Source organism: Echinops telfairi, unplaced genomic scaffold, assembly GCF_000313985.2.
Source record: "Echinops telfairi isolate 266 unplaced genomic scaffold, ASM31398v2 ScPeMD7_7409;HRSCAF=8447, whole genome shotgun sequence".
Lineage (NCBI taxonomy): Eukaryota > Metazoa > Chordata > Mammalia > Afrosoricida > Tenrecidae > Echinops > Echinops telfairi.
Window position 1 is genome coordinate 11,960,282 of NW_022111309.1, and position 5,484 is coordinate 11,965,765.

Consider the following 5,484-nt stretch of genomic DNA (forward strand, 5'->3'; position numbering starts at 1 on the left):
CAATGAATGTACAAATGTGCTTTATACGATTGATGTATGTATGGATTGTGATAAGAGTTGTATGAGCCCCTAATAAAATGATGAGAAAAAAAAGAACAAAACTGTTCTAGAACTTATACCATCCTAGTCCCACCAATAACTGTGTTATATTGATCTACCACCAACCATATTTATGTGACAGTCTGCTTTAACTCCATGCCTCTTTGAAAGCAATGTGCTTTCTGCTTTGCTCTCAGTTTCCATCTAATTGAACGACAGCAAAGGAGGTTTAAATGGACAGGGACTGAGTGAATGAGTGAAGAGCAGACTAGACCAGATAGGGAAAACCCCTCAAACCAGGTTACTCCCCTACCAGACTAGTTCTCACGGCATGCACATCTACCCACCACTTTCTTTTACAATCCGTTTATTCTTATTACTCAACAACTTCACTGCTCGAAGTGTGGTGTTCGTGCTAGTAGGCCCAATATTGCCCAGCAATGCCTTAGAGCCGTGGAATCTCAGCCTACCACAAAGCTCCTGATCCAAAATGTGCATTTTAACAAGATCCCCCAAGTGACTCACTTGCACTTTAATATTTGAGAAGCGCCGCTCTAGGGTTTCCAAACGGCAAAATAAAATGGCAAAGGGAACAGCTGCAAAATAGATGCAAACCTAGTCACGTGGTGTAACATGACTTCGCCAGCATATTTATGACCCTCAGTAGACAGTAGCTTGTAATATAGAAAACAGACATCTGAAGGAACATGTGCAAAATGTAAATGCCATGTTATATCCTTATAATTGCCCTAAAAGGGGTTCAGGGTGGGTTAGGAAAATGTGATGCCTAACACCTAAAGTGGCTGCATGTGCCCAAAGGGTGCTCAAGGGTTGTCTCAACAGGACAGAAAGACAGACTGTCTATTGCTCCTCATGAAATCAGAGGTATCGGTCTGACCACTATTTCAGATACTGCATTCCACAATAACAACATTTCATAAGAAGAAACAGAAAAGAGTCGATGGTACGTGGTTTTGAAAGAACCTAGAAAATAGACTAAGGTAAATGGGTCAGGTTCCAACTCAAGGCCACTGCCATCCTACCCAAATTGACAAGCTTTCTTCCTTTGACCAAATAGCAGGTCTCAGGATGGGTGGAATGAGCTTCACAGACAGCAGCAAGCGGTGCTGCAAATTCCTAACCGGGGTTATGGGGCCAGCAACAGTGGCTGATGATTGAGGTGGGAAAGGAACAGAATTGGGGGCAGGGGGTGGTGCAAGGAGTTCCATATGGGCTGTGCTTAAAGATGGCTCACCAGGGAGCCCATCCCAGTCCTGAGCTCTGTGTCCAAGTCACATGGGGTACAGGTACCACTGGACTCAACAGTTGCCCGCAGGACCCAGCCACCATTCTGGTGATGGTTTTCAGAAGAGACTGTTCTGCAAAGCTAGTCTTTTTCCCCAACCCTCCAGAACTGAGAGAAGCCCTGGTGTCATAGTGGGGTAAGTATTGAGCTGTAATTGAAAAGTGACCACTGGAGATCCCCTTGCAGAGGAGTCTCGGGGAGGAGACGAGCCGGTCAGGGTGTAGCAACGATGAAAAATACAACTTTCCTCTAGTTCCTAAATGCTTCCTCCACGCCTCCACTATCATGATCCAAATTCTACCTTGCAAGTCTGGCTAGACCAGAGGATGTACACTGGTACAGATAGGAACTGGAAACACAGGGAATCCAGGGCGGATGATCCCTTCAGGACCAGTGGTGTGAGTGGCGACACTGGGAGGGTAGAGGGAGAGTGGGTTGGAAAGAGGGAACCGATTACAAGGAGCTATATGTGACCTCCTCCCTGGGGGACGGACAACAGAAAAGTGGGTGAAGGGAGATGTTGGACAGGGAAAGATATGACAAAATAATAATTTATAAATTATCAAGGGCTCATGAGGGAGGAGGGAGCAGGGAGGGAGGGGAAAATTGAGGACCTAATACCGGGGTCTTAAGTGGAGAGGAAATGTTTTGAGAATGATGAGGGCAATGAATGTACAAATGTGCTTTACACAGTTGATGTATGTATGGATTGTGATAAGAGTTGTATGAGCCCCTAATAAAACGATTTTTTAAAAAAACCTGAAAAGTGGATGGTTCAATTCCAACACATACCATCACCACCGCCGCCACCAGCACTCTCGCCACCCCCTCGCCAAAGATGATCTGCTCTCGTAAAGGTCTACAGCCTCAGAAACCCTAAGGAACCTCTGTCCTACAGGGCTGCCATGCGTTAGAATCGGTGGGGTCAGTTTTGCTTTGTTTTCTGGAATTTTGGCCTGGCTTACAGGGAGGAGTCCAACCTGTCTGAAGATTCCAGAAAGCACATCTAGGAGGGGCCACTAGAGGCCGTGCTTCAGTCACAGGGAAACGGAGGCCCTGCGGGAGTTGGCCTGAGCAGGCCTTGTCCAGCCCACAGTGCTCCAGTGTATTTCACCATATGCACATGCTACCCTCAGGCTGTCTGCCCAGGCCCGTGGGAGCCCACACACGCATCAAAGTTAGTGTCCTGTGAGCCCTGAACCACAAACAAAGGGCTCATTGGGCTGATGGTCACTTAATGCCCTGATGCCTCAGTCGCCCTAGGGCTGGACATTTCAGTTCCCTAGTGACCGGTGTGCCTGGCCCCTCTCTGCTCTCTCCAGGATTCGGAAGCACAGAGAACTGCTTTGAGGAGAGAGCAACAGAGAAAGGCCGGACGAGACCAGGAAGCTGAACCGGTTTCCAGTGTGCAGTGCTCAGGGCAGGCGTTGTCCTTCACAGAGAGGAGGGAGGGACGGAGAACCAGCCGTCCAGGCCCAAGCCCCGAGGGCCCTGCCCCAGAAGGTTGGGCAGGAGTTGACGGCACAGGAAGGGTTGAGTTGGGAGAAACCAAGCCAGCAGGAAAAGTGCAGCTGAGGTCTCAAGAAGTGGCCCTGCCCAGAAAAGGAGCGTTCGGACGCTACTAAACTTTTCAGGTCACTGAACATTTTAAAAAGGGGGTGGGAAGTGGGGGGAAGGGATGGTGGAGGCCTTCAGAGTCATGACAAGACAAGCAGGAGGAAGTTGCTTCTGAAAATGCTTCTTGAGAAATGCTGAACCAATCGGTCATGATCCTAGGCGAGACCCTGGCGTTTTCCAGGATGGGAATGACCCACCATTTGAGAGCATGTCAGGAGTCCGGGAGGAGCCTTGATGATGCAGTGGGTACACTTGGGGCTGCTCACCCCAAGGTGAGTAGTTCAAAACCACGAGCTCCTCCATGGGAGGAAGATGAGGCTTTCTACTCCCATAAAGAGGTACAGTCTTGGAAACTCACAGGGACAGTTCTACCTATCGCATAGGGTTGCTAGGAGTCGACGTTGACTCGATAGCAGTTGAGTTGAGGTTTTCTGTTAGGAGTCCTGGTGGAATCGTGGGTTAGGGCTTAGGCTGCTCACCACAAGGTCAGCAATTTGAAACTGCCAGCTGGCTCTGGGGGAAACAGGTGAGGCTTTCTACTCCTGTAAAGGGTTCTCGTTCTGGAAACCCACAGGGGCAGTTCTACAGGGTGGCTATGATTGAAATCGACTTAATGGCAGGGAGGTTGGGGTTTAGTTTTCCTCCCCTGCAGGTGCTGAGCTTTGGGCACTCCAAGTTCTATTGTTAGGGTGACCTCACCGCTCAGTGGGACAAAGAGAAACACCCCTTCTTCCCTGATGTAGAGACGGGACTGGGAAGTAACTCTCCATGCCCAGCTGAAATGGCAGAGTCACGGCGCTTGCTTATTTGGTTTCCATTGGTTTGTTTATCATTTTAATTACAAAATACAGTCACATGATTTAAAAAGCAAAACACAGAAAAGTATGCAATCAACATTCTCCAGGCCCTGCTGAACCCCGAGTCTGCAGTTCCCCCACTTCTGTCCCCCTGGCTGCACACCATCGTCAGCTCGTTGTCGCACACCGCTGACATTTCCTTCAGCGTTAACCCCCACGTCATAGAGCACGCATGCGCAATAGGAGGAGACGACGGTGCTCCATAGCGTGCCACCTGCTGATATTTTGGAAGTAGACCATCAGGCCTTTCTTCCTAGTCCCTTATTCAGCTGTGCTGTAACTATGCACAGCCTCAAAGCAACAGGCAAGCCTTCTCTGACAGACACGCGGGAGCTGCAGCTGAGATGCACTGGCCGGGAGTGGAAGGACCCAAGCCTCCCACATGGAAGGTGAGAACTCTACCATTGAATTGCCACATACTCTTATTTTCCCTTATTTTTTAAAGCACAAAATATAGCATATTGTTCTGTGGCTCTTTTACTTAGCCAAACATTTTGTAGATCTTTCTATAATAACATATAGCGAGCTTCCTTATTCTTTATTATAGCTGTACAATAGGCCACAGTAACGAAATATTACCATCCAATAGATATTTTCTTTTTGTAATCATCTAATATTGCCAGTCTTCTGTTACAGTAAACAATGCTGCGACGAATAGCTTTGTATATGTGTCATTTTTCACATGCCAGTCAGGAGTCCACATCTACCTAGCTCCAAAGAGTTTATGTTCCCTCCATGCAAAACTGACATAAGACTAATTATATGCTGGCTCTCTCCGATAGATGTTCCTATCTCTGTCCCCTCTCCTTCCCCTCCAACCTTCCTTTTCTGGTGCCGACGCCTACTTGGAATTGAAACAGCTCCAGAGCCTCTGGACAGAAAGTTCTTGCCACTTTATCTCCTGTTCGTGGTTGCTTCACTTCATTTTTTAAATACCAGGGTGACGGTAAGTGGGCTGTGCTGGAGATAAAATCTGCAGATGTTGCTCTACATAAACATGGAATCTCTGCTACCAATTGGGTCATTTTTTTCATGCATGTGCCAAGGAAGTTCAAATCCTTCATACCATAGCCTGTATCCAGCTTTGATCCCAGCGTTGGAATGAAAAGAAGCTGGGGAAGCCAGCAACTCTCTCCCTTTATGACTTTGAACTAAACCCCAAACCAAACTCACTGCCATTGAATTCATTCTGGCCTCATAGCTGCTCTGTCGGACAGGGTAGAACTGGCCCTGTGGGTTTCTGAGACTGTCACTCTTTAGGGAAATAGGAGGCTTCAGCTTTTGTGGCTGGTAGTTTTGAGCGGCAGGCCTCACAGCTAGTGGCAAACATCAACATGTAATCTCTTCGCCACCAGGGCCCCTGTTGACCTAAAGGGGCACTGAGTAAATTGGAGGCAACATTAGGCAGGCCCAAGGTAGGGATACTGGCAACTTTCTGGGAAAGATAAGAGTCCATCACCCAAATTTTATTCCTTGTCACCAAAGGTCATTTTGTCATCGCTTTTTACACTCTGATTTTGTTTTAAATTTCATATGACATTTATTTGATAAATAGCATTTCTTGCAGATTTAAATGGTAATCGAATCTGCTAGGGAATTAGTTATCTGTTACCAGGAAGAGGCTCAGGGTTTCGTTCTTTCTAGCTTTCTTTCCTTTTTTTTTTT